This window comes from Leptonychotes weddellii, chromosome 4 (genome assembly GCF_054177405.1).
Source record: "Leptonychotes weddellii isolate Sample4059 chromosome 4, ASM5417740v2, whole genome shotgun sequence".
In the NCBI taxonomy this organism is placed as follows: Eukaryota; Metazoa; Chordata; class Mammalia; order Carnivora; family Phocidae; genus Leptonychotes; species Leptonychotes weddellii.
The window spans coordinates 15,283,425-15,298,303 of record NC_138372.1 but is presented as its reverse complement, the minus strand read 5'-3'; the positions used below and the strand labels follow the sequence as shown (position 1 = coordinate 15,298,303).

At 38.9% G+C, this 14,879-nt stretch overlaps 1 protein-coding gene and 1 pseudogene across 5 annotated transcripts in view; one reads left to right on the top strand and one right to left on the bottom strand.

The window, feature by feature from the left end:
• Nucleotides 1-14,879, bottom strand: part of ZBTB40 (zinc finger and BTB domain containing 40) — a 73,168-nt gene that overhangs the window by 44,904 nt on the left and 13,385 nt on the right. For 2 of the 5 annotated variants that reach the window (XM_081817694.1, XM_081817695.1), the window contains exon 2: nt 5,230-5,320. The exons of the other annotated variants lie outside the window; for them this stretch is intronic. The gene's annotated coding sequence lies outside the window, so the exon portion shown is untranslated. The remainder of the gene's footprint in view (nt 1-5,229; nt 5,321-14,879) is intronic. 5 annotated transcript variants of the gene reach the window in all.
• Nucleotides 672-4,788, top strand: LOC145721031 (small ribosomal subunit protein eS24 pseudogene; annotated as a pseudogene).

The following is a 14,879-nucleotide window of genomic DNA, read 5'->3' as shown; positions in this document are numbered from 1 at the left end:
CCCTAAGAGAAACCATAGGCCTTATGAATTCAATAAATCAAAACACTTACCTGGACATATATTAGATCTTTTAAAATATTCTTATTAATATGAAACAAGTGATTGGGATTCTATTTTCAGGACGAACTTACTTAAGATGTTTTTTGGTCATTTTTCTGGGGAAGTTATCTACAGCTTTCATCAGATTGAAAAAAAAAAAAAAAAAAGATCTAGCAATGATCCAGAGGTAGGTATTTTGAGCATTCACTACAGAACCTTGTGGTCAGAGCTATTTCATATTTTTGTTAATAAATAAATTAGATGGGGGGGGCGCCTGAGTGGCTCACTCAGTTAAGTGGCTGGCTTTGGCTCAGGTCATGATCCCAGCGTCCTGGGATCCAGCCCACAGCAAGCCCTGCATCAAGCCCTGCATCGAGCCCCACATCGAGCTAAGCTCCCTGCTCAGAGGGAGTCTGCTTCTCCCTCTGTCCCTCCCCTGGCTCATGCTTTCGTGTACTCCCTCTCTCTCTCTGAAATAAATAAAATCTTTAAGAAAAATTAGATGGGAAAATAATAGAATAACTGTAGCAGAATAAGCAACTGAGCAAGGTTCAAAAAAAGTGAACTGAATTATGTGGCTTATCAATACACAGATATTAAAAACATGGTCATAAACTTGCAATAAAGGGAGAATGGAGATAGGTAAGGCAGAAAACTTTCAAGGGTGATCAAGGGCTACTTAATGAATGTAAGCTGGCAATGTTAGAAGTTGAAATTTTACTAAGATTAATAGGAATAACTAATTGAAGAGCAAACTTTTGGCAAAACGGCATGCCAAGCTGATGTAAATGGACCTTTTCTCCCACTTCATACAGAAATGCTGGATAAAACACTTTTAAAATGCCTTTAAAATATATAGTCAAGCTTTAAAAAAAAAAAAAAAGAAATCCTCAGGCACCTAAAATGAAAGAGACATCAAAATCAAAACTGGAACATTAAGTGGGTGTTGAGACCATGGTGGCCCACAGGGGTTTCAAACACCAATACAGGCCCAGAGCTTGGAGGAGAAAGCATTAATCCTCACATGGAGACTAGAAATACAGCTTCAGGCAGGTAGAAGGTGGGCGAGTTGAAGCTGAGACCCTTGCACAAAGCCCAGAGGCTCAAATACCTATCCTTCCTTGATATGCAGTCTGAGAAAATCTCTGCTCACTGGCTCGGAAGCAGCAATAAAAGTTGTTAATTATATAGGCCTTAAGAAGAGGAAAAAGCACCCATAAGAAATCTAAAATGCAGGCCTATGCCATACAGAGGCAAGTGTGGGTATGTAAATTTGTATCATACAGGAATCCTGAGCTGAGAAATTAACATAAAAACTGGTCTTTGACATGCAACAGAAAAAACCAGAGTACTTTCACAACCCAAGGCACAGAGACTCACACAGTGAAGAAGAAAAACACAGAACAGAGCTCACTCTTACATACCATATGAGGAAGACACAAACGTGAAAGGTAAATCTATAAAGGCTAACAGTAGAAAATGTCAGAAGGTATCTCTGAAGCAAGGGTAGGGAAACTTCTTAATGCCCCAAATGCCAAAAAAAAAAAGGGGGGGGAGGGGATGATGAATCTGCAGTGATAGTGAAGGTTTCTATCAAAGACATGATTAACAGACAATGGACAAAGGGTAAATTCAGGAGATAATATTGCACAAAGGCAACACGGAATTAATACCTAGAAGATATAAGAAATTCCTGCAAATCTAGAGAAAAAAATTAAAATCCAAGGGGGGAAAAGGAGCAAATGATGTAACCAGGCAATTCAGAGAAGGAAAAGCTTACTTCTAATTAATCAACAAGCAGTAATAGTAGTTGTTAAAATAGCAGTAATAGGGGCACCTGGGTGGCTCAGTCAGTTAAGTATCTGCCTTTGGCTAAGGTCATGATCCCAATCGAGCCTGTATCGGGCTCCCTGTTCAGTGGGGAATCTGCTTCTCCCCCTCTCCCTCTACTCTGCTTGTGCTCTCTCTCAAATAAATAAAATCTTAAAAAAAATAATAGTAGTAATAGCAGCTAGCATTTATCTAATGATTATTGTATTCAGGAAGTGTTTATTATATTCAGGAATATGCTTTACACATATTAATTCATTTTGCCCTCTCAACAACCTGATGGGGCAAATGCTGTAATTATCCCCTTTTATGATGAAGAGACTAAGGCCCAGAGAGGTTGAGTAATTTCTCCAAGATCTCACAGTTAACACATGGTAGAACTTGAGTTTGAATCTAGGGCACTTGGTGGGTATATAAATTGATATAGCTGTTCTGAAAAACATTCTGCTAATATTTAGTGAAATTTTCTGTATATATATGCCTTGTAACCCAGTAATCATATTCCTCCGTACATATCCTAGAAAAATTCTTACATGGGTCCATAAGGAAGCAAGGCCAGAAAGATCACTGGGGCATTGTTTTTGGTAGCAGGAAGATCAGAGGCAATTTAGATGTCCATCACTAAAAGAATTAAGTAAATGTACAGGAGGTATACTATGGAAAACAGTGCATTAGAAAGAAGCAACAACTAGCTACTAAGACAGAAACATGGATAGAAACCCAGTGTTGAGTGAAAAAATAACAACCACAATGAGATCTAGAGCATAATAGCATTTATATAAGTTAAAAACATATAATCAGAACAATACCATATATTTGATAAGGCCACATATGTAGCCAAAGACATTTTATCAAATACATTAGAGTAGGTGCCTATAGTGTGGGAGGGGAATGAGGGTGTTGGAGGTGAGAAAGAAAAATAAAAAATAAAATCAAACAAGGGGAGCCTTGCTCAGACAGAGAAATGCTAGAGTGTCATGGATGAGGGGGCTCACTGCACCACCCCCAAGAGGCAAAAAGTAAAACTAAAAAGTCACATGAGGAGATGAGAATCACCAGAAGGAAAGTCACTAAATGCAGGAATCAGCACAAATAGCAGCCCCAAGGATTGAAAACCATAAAAACAATAGAACACTATGAAAAATGCTATAAATTAATTATATTTCATTTTAATAAACAGGCAAAATGAAGGAAGTCAAAATCAAAGAACAAGATAATATGGAAAAAGGATAGTCAGATGTGAAAAAGAACTTATAAAAAATTAAGTCACTGGCATTCACACATTGATAAATTAAATAAACTAGACACAGCTAAAGAAAAAATTAGTGATTAAGAAGAGAAGTCTGGGAAAATTACTCAGAAGGTAGCAGAGTTTATAAAAACAGAAATATGAAAAGGAAGTTAAAGGACACAGAAGACAGAATGAGAAGGTGTTCCAGAGGAAATAATGGAAAAAGCACAGGAGAAACAATTTGAAGATAATTTCTGAGAATATTCTAGAATTAAAGACAAACACGAGTCTTCAGAAGAAAACTTCAAAATATTAACAACACGGAGAAAAAGAATTTGTAAGGAAACCAAGAGAAAAGACATTACTTACAAAAGAATGACAACTAGGCTGATATAGACTTTCTATTTAAATAACATTAGGCTTGGCCGCCATCATAAATGACACAGTAACTATCTGGACCAGGAAGTTCATGATTAACTGACTACTTCAGCGGCAACAGATGGTCATTGATGTTCTTCACCCCAGAAAGGCAACAGTACCTAAGACAGAAATTCAGGAAAAACTAGCCAAAATGTACAAGACCACACCAGATGTCATATTTGTGTTTGGATTCAGAATCCATTTTGGTGGTGGCAAGACAACTGGCTTTGGCATGATTTATGATTCCTTGGATTATGCAAAGAAAAATGAACCCAAACACAGACTTGCAAGACATGGCCTGTATGAGAAGAAGAAGACATCAAGAAAAAAGCGAAAGGAACGCCAAGAACAGAATGAAGAAAGTCAGGGGGACTGCAAAAGCCAATGTTGGTGCTGGCAAAAAGAAGGAGTAAAGATGCTGCAGTGGCTTTATCTGTGGTGGTTGTGCAGATTTTTCATGCGAGGATTAATAAACTAAGAATGTTAATGTGAAAAATAAATAAATAAATAAATAACAACAGATGCCAGAGGAAAATGCAATAACAGTTTTTGAATATTAAGGAAAATAACAATCAAGTATCAATATCCAGATTGAAATAAAATTATCTTCAAACAAACAGACACAGACCATCACTGGAAGAATTACTTTAAGAAGGAAACTAAACCAGGAAAAAAACAAAAAAGGATAGAACATAAGAAGAAATAGCAAGTGGCAAGCAAAGAAACTGCTAAACAAATCCACTGGAAAAGGTAAAATCAGAAAGACTGATAACATCAATGCTGGTGAGGATGTGGAATGACTAGAACTCTCATACACTGCTAGCAGAAGTGTAAAACGGTACAACTACGTAGGAGAACTACGTGGAGGTTTCTTATAACATAGAATAAACTGCTAATAAATGCAACAACATGGATAAACCATTAAACTATTATGTTAAGTCAAAGAAGCCAGGCATAAAGTACACACATATGACTCAACTTATAGGAAACAAATACAGGTACAACTAATTAACAGTGATAAAAATCAGATAGTAGTGTGGAGGTTGTTGGGATGGTGTAGGGAAGGGACTGAATGGAACGAGACACAAAAGAACTTTCTGGGGAATGGAAATGTTCTACATCTTATTCTGGGTGGTGTTTAAAGAATAGATATTTGTCAAAACTCTTCAAACATAACATCTAAGCTCAGTTGTTAATTATATCTCAATAAAAAATTAAGAAATGTGTTGGTATACTTAAAATGCACTGACTGTTTAAAAATGGGTACTGGAGGGCGCCTGGGTGGCTCAGTTGGTTAAGCGACTGCCTTCGGCTCAGGTCATGGTCCTGGAGTCCCAGGATCGAGTCCCACATCGGGCTCTCTGCTCAGCAGGGAGTCTGCTTCTCCCTCTGACCCTCCTCCCTCTCCTGCTCTCTGTCTCTCATTCTCTCTCTCTCAAATAAATAAATAAAATCTTTTAAAAAAAAAATAAATAAAATAAATAAAAAATAAAAATGGGTACTGGAAGGAGAGGTTAAAAACAAAACAGAATAATGACAACCATAGTGCTAGCACTTACTGGAAGCTTACTATGTGCCAAGCACTGTTCTAAATGCTTTGCATATATTAATTCATTTAATCCTTTCAACAACTCTATGGAGTAGGTACTCTTATTATCCACATTTTACAGATTAAAAAAACTGTCACACAAAAAGGTTACATAACTTACCTAGGGTTTACACTAATGTGTGGCAGAGCTGGGGTCCAAACTCAGGCAGCCAGGCTCTAAAGTTCTGTATTCGTAGAAATCCAATGCCTCTCTGAAATTAACAATCAACAACAACATGGAAGATGAGAGACCAGAGTCAGGGTGTTCCAAGAGTCAAGAGGATGACAAAAACAATGACTGACTTTAGCCTTTAGCCTAAATGAAGTATGTATATTAACAGGTAAGGATGTAGGAAAATAGAAAGATAAATATTTGCAAACAGGGGGTACAAAAGAAAATAAAGAAAATGTGATTAATCCAACAGCAAGTGAGAAAAGGAAAAAAGAAAGGCAAAAGAAAATCGCATTAAATAGAAAACAATTGAAGATGGCAGAAATAAGTCCAAATGTATTATTAATCACAATAAACAAATTGAACTTTCTTGTTAAAAGGCAGAGAGATGGGGCCTCTGGGTGGCACAGTCAGTTAAGTGTCCGACTCTTGGTTTCAGCTCAGGTCGCGTGATCTCAGTCATGATCATGATCGAGCCCAGCATTAGGCTTTGTGTTCAAGTCTCACACATGCGTACGTTCTTTCTCTCTCTCCCAAATAAATAAATCTTTAAAAGGCAGAGAGGTTCTCTGATTGGGTTTTTAAAAAATCAGCTATATGTTACTTATAAGAGAATTAATGAGTGGGCGTGTTTACACTTAAAGCCGTGCCTAGCACATAGAAACTACTACATGTGGTAGTTGTTATTACTAGACTGTGAATCATCCTCATTAAATTGTTTTGAAACTAGCCATCTGACTTGACAGCTCAAGTATCTATCTGTAAATAAACTATATAATCTTCGTAGACCACTTTCAGGTACAGAATACTATTATTAAATAAATCTAATATATAATCATGAGGGATACACTGGTGATTTGGGGGCTAGTGAAATGTACTATAGAGGCTAAACTATACTTTGCTGATCTCACAACTAAAATGTAAGAGCCTCTAACATATTTTACTGTTTCCCCTAATTCCCTTTGTTGGGGAAGTTAAACTGAGGGGAGAGAATACAGCATTAGATATAATGTTGTGAAAGTGTACCTTTCAGAGTTAGAACACGGCATGTTGGAATCTCTAAGTCCTGTAGGTCCTTGTATAGAGGCAACCTAAATTATGTTATTAATAAGCACTTACTGAAATTGCTAGCCTTGGGAAAACTGCCAAAGGTCCCAAGGGAAGAACATTTAAGCAACAAAAGAGCACCACAAAGATGGACGTTCCTCAAAGGAACAATATTAAAGCCTTAAGAAAAGACTATACTGATATAGAATAAAGATACTTAGAAAGAAAAAACTTAATTGGCTGAACCAAGTGCTGCATAATGACCCAAAACACAAATGGGAATTCAACACAAAGTGGAAACTAGGCCAGCTTTCTAAAAGGAGCACAAAGAATATTTATTGGTTTGTTTGTTTATTTATTATTTATTAAAATTTTTATTGTCTACTTCCAAAAAGGATTTGAAAGTTTAAGAATTCTTTAAGTTAAAAAGAGGCAAGACAAAAACCAGAAAAAGCAGAAGTGAGAATTAAGTCATAGTTCGTAGGAAACATGCAATCCCTTTGATGAACAAGGAGGAATACAACACTGAAGACTTACTCTCGATATGCACTGCTTAATTAAATAAAATAGATGTTCTGAAATCCACAAGTGCTGGTGATGTCCTTAGCAAAGCACTCAAACAAAGGCCTTTGTTGTCACTACTGGAGAGTAGGAGGCTCTTTTCTGTACCTCAGGAACTGGACCTCCCATTCCCCAATTACTATACTATATATACATGTCGTCCTATTCCTAATTATGGGTCATTTGCCTATTATTTACTCAGCACATTGCTAAGTGCTGTGAGGGATTCAAATGCATATAAAACAAGATCTTTGTCCACAGGGAATTGGTAATAAAGTTGATCCAATGCTAGAATGATTGAAAACAGATCTCTTAAAAGGACTCAATCCGTAAGAGACAAGAAGGAAAGGAAGAGAAAAACAACAACAAACAAACAGACTGATCCCCATGAGTGGCAAGGAAAAGGCAAGAGCTACAGCTGGTAAACGCAAGTGAGGTACAACTCGAACAGGCCAGGGTGAAAGGTAAAGAACTCCAGACAGAGGAAGAGTCATGAACTCCGTTCCAGAAGAGGCACACCTGGCCTGGGTGCTGGAAATCATGTATGTGTCCAGGATCATGTATGTGCACCCAGCTCTGGAAGGACATCCGTAACTAGCTGCCATCATTATTATGGACACTGGGCTGGCTAGGGAGGGTCTCCAAAACCACTCACGGAAGAGAAAGGGTGGAGCACAAGGCTACCTAGGTTAGGGAGGCCAGAAAATAAGCAGAGGAACTTCCACCTGTTTTGAGGGAGGAGCTTCTGAAATAGGAATAGCACAATTAAAGCAGAGCTTTCCCAGTGACATGAGGGCTGGACTAATAAGGAAAGTGACTAGCAATGGAAAGGAAGAACAGGTCGCCTCTATTATGTTGTCTATACAGGTTGTTGCCTTAGACATCCTGTATTATGGAGTTCCATGGAGAAGTTGGGCCCACCTCTTCCTAGATTTGTGTGTTCCAACATCCAAGAGAGAAAAGCCATTCTATTACATAATCAAGGGTACTCGATTCTGGTTGCCCTAACAATTCTGCACTCTCCTTTGCTCACATCTATCTCATGGTCTGAGACATCTCTCTTACGGTATGGCTCAATGCAACCTTATCTGCTTAAAGTTTTTTTTTTTCTGTTGCTGCTGATAATCCCTTTCTCCTGAATAAAATCTTTACTTCTACCTTGATGCCTGGGCTCTGCTGGAACCAGAGAGCTGGAAGAGACCTTGGAGAGTCCTATTCATTGCTTTCAGCAAACAGAAGTTCATTACTTTATCTATCACGTACTCTTGTCGCATGACCAAATGACCTTAGTCCAATCTCTTCCCTTCCTAAGCGAGGAAACTGAGGTCCTGAGAGGCTGAGTTGCTCTTTGATCCGAGTCAGCTTTAACCCCATGGCTATTTAGTATCTCACAAACAACCAGAGTCAGGTGAAATAACAGGCACTCTCAACATAATTAGAGCAAAGATCACACATTCAGAGACAAGAAATGGGGCATTTGCTACACACAAAAAGATGATTTAAAATGTAAGGTATCTAAGGAATCAGCTAAGTTAAAAGAGAACTACTAGCAATTATTTCTGAGAATACAAGGTGGATGGGTGAGGTCAGAAAAGGTGACTGCAGCTTTTAGTGGGCGCAGATTTCTCAAGTCTAAAAGCAGTTGTCATTTGGTCTTGTCTCTTACACGGAGGGCCTGAAAGGCAGTAACATGTAGTGTAAGGGATGGAGGTTTCCGTATTTGGCACTCCTGGATTCGTGGTAGTAACCTGTCATATGTATTGTCATTGTTGTTTCTGACAGTATTACCACCATCATTCTCATTCCATTCCAAAGTCTAGTCTCCTACGGTTCCAGTCCTTGAGATTTATAGCAATACCTGAATGGCCTATGTACTTTCCTAAGGTACCTTCTGGTCACTGGGAAATCCAGGTAACCTGAACAACTCCAAAGAACCCCAGGAGTGAAGATTCTCAAGTGGCTGGTGGCATCAAGTATAAAATTCACCTCTGGGACTTTGGATGCTGTCTAGTGAGCAATATGGTAGACACCAAGTAAGGATGATATGGAGATGATAATCCCTTGCTTGTGTACTGGGATTTACACCTCATCCCATTAATCTTCATTTTATAGATGAAGACTAAGGCTCAGAGATGTTAAATGCATGGTTAAGGGTTATGAGTTACCAAGGGGCAGAAGTGAGCCCAGGTCTCAATTCTCAAGCCATGGTTCTGTCCTCTATAATGTGAAGGACTTGCTGGATGCCAAGACTTAGCTACCACTTCCGCAGATAATTTTCCCTTCCAAGAGTTCAGCGGCCATTAAGAAGTATAGCTGTCAACTCTTGGTTATTTAACAAGTACACTTACGGTCTCACACTGAGGGAAAATTGTTAGTGAGCCAACCACATCCACTGCCCCATCAGCTCAGGATATTTTTCTCAATTATCAACTCATCTCTCATGACAGAGTTAGTCCTAATGATATCCTGCTCTTTCTTTTCATATTCTGTCAAATTATATAAAGATATTATTTATCAAATAACTACTAATAAGAGCTACCTTACTATGTTTCTAAGCACTTTTTATGTTACCTCCTTTAATACTAACAATCCAGCAAGATAGGTAAACCCAATTTACAATAAATCCTAATAGTGGAAAGGTTAAGGAAGAGGCCCAAGATCATACAGCAAATTAGTAGAGGAACTGAGATCTTAATCCAGTTTGCCTGACCTAAAGCTCTTGCCCTTCTATCCACTAAAAGGTTTCTTACCTGGGATCCTGTCAAAGAAAAGAATCTGATCCAGAAGTTCTGGGGTGGGGCCTGAATTCTGCATTTCTAATAAGCTCCAGGTGATATGGATACTGTCAGTCCAGGAACCCTCTCTGAGGAACAAAGCACTATACAACACTGCCTGTTCTCCAATCACTTTTTTCTTTCTCTTTTTTTTTAAGATTTTATTTATTTGACAGAGGGAGAGACAGCAAGAGAGGGAATATAAGCAGGGGGAGTGGGAGAGGGATAAGCAGGCTTCCTGCCAAGCAGGGAGCCTGATGTGGGGCTCGATCCCAGGACCCTGGGATCATGACCTGAGTGGAAGGCAGACGCCTAACGAGCCACCCAGGTGCCCCTCCAATCACTTTTTTCATAACATGTCTTAAGCAACTCTTCACCTCTAAAAAATCTCAAGTCATCTTCAGATCCTTTCCTTCTGCATCTGCTTTTGGCTCCAGTCAGAAAAACAAACTCCGTAATAGCTCTGGGAATAAAACCTACAAAATATGGAGGACTCCAATAACCATGTCTGAGGCAAATAGCTCTACGGCCTAGCACCAACCCCAACTCCTGTAGAATGCATTTCAGCAATCTGGTCTTCAGGGCTGGTCTGGCTTCCCTGGCTGCTGCCAAAGTAACTAGAGGTCAAACTGCTCCTGATCTAACATGGTCAACTGAACCTGGTTAAGCCTTGGAAGGGCCTAGGATGGTACAACCAATCAATGAATGTATGCTGAACCGAAAACAATGAAGAGATCTCTGCTTATGACACTATATATGAACTACCGTGGTATTTCCTTTCCAGCCACTATGCCATGTCTTGCCCAGAATCAGACACCTCTACTTATCTTCCATAGCCTTCTACCCAGTTTCCCCGACAGCTGTATTGAACAGCATTTCAAGGCCTGCATTCTCTTTTGTGGCACAAAATCTAAAATCAAGGCTCAATATTATGTGCTGCCTTGCCATCTGATGAAATCAGGAAGGCCTCAAATGACCTAACTACAAATTCTATTACCCACTCTGCTCTAGTACACAAGATCCCTGAGCCAAACAATCCTCCTTATCAAAGTGACTAAGGTCCAGTTCCTGTTTATCCGTGAGTAGTGGGTTTCAGTTCCTTATCAGCCCCCAAGATTATTCTAGCAAGCCAATCACATCCCCGGGCAGAAACCAGGAGGCACCTCACCCTTTTGATACTACAAAGCCTGCCTCCCACAGCCCCTGATTGTTCACTCTGCTCCTGAGTGCAACCCCGTGTGGCCCTGAGCAGCAGACTGTGTCCTCTTCTGGGGCTGTGAGTATATGTGACTAATAAAAGCTGAGGTCAGTCCCACCTGCCAGTGTCCACTGTTGTGTGTTCAGCCATCCCCATAATCCTAGGGTAGGAATTCTTCCCTCAGCAACAGGGTGAATAAGAGGTGATTAAAACATCCTTTTTGCCCAATCCACTGGTCTCTGCTCTTTTTCATATGCTTGAATCTCTTGAATGCCTTTGACGAAGTCATCAACTGCTCCATGACAGTAATAATGTCCAGCACTGTGCTAAGCACTGTCCACATACTTTTCCATTTAATTTCCCTAACATCCCTATGAGGTAGATACCATTATTACCCCTAATGTACAGATGAGGAAACTAATGTCTAACAGGTTATGCCCAAGACCATACAGTTAATAAGTCTGAGCACGGTTCAAATGAAGATCTGTTGGCTCCCTGTTCTTAATTACTACTTTAGTCTTGACAGAATTTCTGGGCTCAGTGTTAGCATTCCTCAACCCCTCTCCACAGAGAGAGATGTGCTGCTGGCTGGCCTGACAGGAGCACCTGCATTTGAGACACCTTATTTATTTGCTGGTCTCTGCTCAAAGATGGATGGAGATGTGTATCTGGAAAGAGTGCCACTGGAACAGGCTGGCTGGCTGCCTGCCAAGAGACTTCCCTTGATGGCTTGAACTTAATTTACCAAAAGGTCTAGTTTGGTTGTCAACCTTGCAGATACAAACACTCCATCCTATAAAAGTCCCACAGTTAATTGGACTTTGGAGGTTTGATAACACAGCCTAAACTCATAAGAGAAGAAGTATAAATTAGAAAGTGAGTTTATTAGTTCATTTATTAGTGAAATAGGCCTACTCTTTACAATTACGTGTGAAAAAATTCAAGCAGCAAGGTCAAGTATCATCAGAAGAGAGTGTATGCTACCAACATTCAGTGGAAACTTGGTGCATCTGTCTTCACCCGGGCAGGTAGAGTCTGAGCATCAATGTACACTACACAGGAACCACAAGGCGTTCTGTCGTGTCCCTTCTATCACCTGGACTCTTCTATGGCTCCAGTCTCTCTTTTGAAAAAGTTGGACTCAGCTTTGTCTCTGAGGTAACCCTGTGCAGGTATTTAGTAGCACTGCCCATGTGCTGACTTTTCAGTCTCTCTCAAATGCAAGCAGTGCCCTCCTATTGCCCCTGCCCACAGGCTTTCCACTCAATGCTCTGAGCATCTATCAGATCAGAACTACCCCTCCTGCAAGGAGCTCCATCCACTGAAGCTCCCAGCTCACTTCAAACTTAGCCACCCTCTAACTTCTCCCTGGCTATTACCAGATTCAGTCCTCACTCCCTTTCTTTCCCCATTCCTCACCCCCTCCCCCCTCCCATGCACTTCTGTCACCTGTCACTCTGCCTCCCTTCAGCCACTCTGCCACACATCACTAATGACAACTTTTTAAAAGTATTTATCAATACCAAACATACGTGAAATGATTCTTGATCAGAAGGATAATAAAAATCAGGGAATTTTGCAACTAAAATTATCCTTAGAGACTATGTAATTCAGGCCTGTCATTTTACAGATGAAAAAACTGATAGAAATTAAGTGACCTGCCAAGTCATGTACCTAGATAATGGCAGGGTCAAACCCAGGATCCAGATTTCTGGGTTTTCAAGACAGCATTTGAACCAAAATACCAAACTCCTAAGTATACAAAACAGGGAAGGGGTGCAGTGCGGAGGGCTTCCTAGGTATCTCACAGACTGGCGGGCCACTAGCACTAGGGGTGTTACACAGCACATTTGCTATTTTTTTCTTTGAATGTTGATTAAATACCAACCACTGATAGCTCTTTCAATGAGAAAATAATTATCCTCAAGCCAGAAAACTGCCCAAAAGTGTCTCAGGGAATATATGATTGCAAATCCCCAAACCACTGTCATTAGTAGAACTGTAAGGTAGATTTATGACTTAACAAGAATAGAAAGAAAAAACACATTTTTAAAGTGACTATTTAAGATACTTAAAAGGTAACGTATTTATTGAATTTATGTGTAACTGAGGTCATGATGGAAAAGGCCTTTTTACACATAAAGGAAACAGAAGAAATTCACAAATAATCAATAGATGTGATTACATAAAAACAAACTTCCAAAAAACAGTATCAACAATACTAAAAGATAAATGACAAACGTGTCATATGAAGTGAAAAATAAGTGGTTAATATTAGAATAGAAAGATCATACAATCAATAAAGAAAACACATTAACATTTCAGTTTTTTAAAATGGACAAAGAAAATTCACAAACCAACTGATTTAAAAAGTTCACCCTTATGAATAATTAAAGAAATGCAAATTAAAACATTAATGCTATTTTGGGGCGATCAAATTGGAAAAATTTTGCAGTGATAATATTTGAGAAGCAGTAGTTCTAGACCACGCACTCTGATTTGGCAGACTTCAGTTTAAAGCCTCAAACACTCAGTGACCTTGGGGCAAGTCACCTTAATCACTGTGACCTTAATGTCTTTACAGTTCTTGTGTGTGTGTGTGAAGATGAAATGGGATAATGCATCTGAATTGTTTTCGCAAAGTTCCTGTCAACAGTAAATGCTCAGTGTTAGCTGCTATTATTATAAAAATATTACTTGCATTAATAACGCAAGGGAGGGAGCATTGAGACAGGTGCCCACACAGTGCTGATGAAAGTATAAACTGGTAAAAATCCTTTAGGAAAATAATACGGTAAGTAATCTCATCTAGAGCTATAAAAAGTGTCTTTGGAGGAAGACATGAGAATTTGTGGGGGTTGGGGAGGATATTCTCTATGCTCACTGTCTGAATGTTTTACCAGGATGTTTATATATCAGTTGTATAACTATAGATAAATAAAAAAGAATGAGAAGCCCATTATAGAAGAAAAAATTTTTTTTAATATTTATGCCTTTAGACCCACTTCTAGGAATCCATCTATATGGAAATAATTAATTAGAGATATAATGAAATATTTATGTATACTGAATTCAGAAGAATAGCATCACTGGTAAAAAAAAAACTGGAAATTTAGATGTACAATATGAGGTTTTTAAGTAAATATGATATTACAGACATATTATGAAATATGCAGCCAGTAAAAAATTAGGCTCTCTATAGGATACCTGTAGCACAAGCAACCAAAAATAAATAAATATATAACTAAATTGGACTTTATCCAATTTAAAAACTTTTGTGTATTAAAGGATACTTTTATGAAAGTAAAAAGAGAACCCCAGAATGGGAACAAATACTCTCAAATCTTTTATCTGATAAGGGTGTAGTATCCAGAATATATAAATATTAGCATATCAGAATACAGTATCCAGAACTCTTACAACTCACCAACAAAATGACAAATAAGCCCATTAAAATCAGGCAAAGGATTGGAATAAATCTCTCTCCAAAGAGGATATACAAAATGGCCAATAAGCACATGAAAAGATGCTCAATATCAGTTGCCATTAGGGAAATGGAGATCAAAACTGCCAAGAGCTACCACTCTACACCCACTAGGATGCTATAATAAAACAAACACACACACAGAAAGTACAAGTATTGCTGAGGATGTGGAGAAATTGGAACCCTCACACATTGCTGGTGGGAATGTAAAATGTGTAGCCACCGTGAAAAACAGTTTACAAGTTCCTCAGAAAGTTAAACAGAGATACTATATGAGCCAGCAATTCCAATCCTAGGTCTAACCCAAATGAAATGAAAACATATATCCACACATGGAGCGTTATACATAACAGCCAAAACCTGGAAACAACCCAAATGTCCACCAACTGATAAATGAACAAACAAAATGTTGTATATCCATTCAGTGGAATATTATTCAGCCATACAAAGGAATGGAATACAGAAAACATACAACAGGGGTGAAACTTAGAAACACTATGCTCTGTGAAAGAAGCCAGTCATGAAAGGCCACATG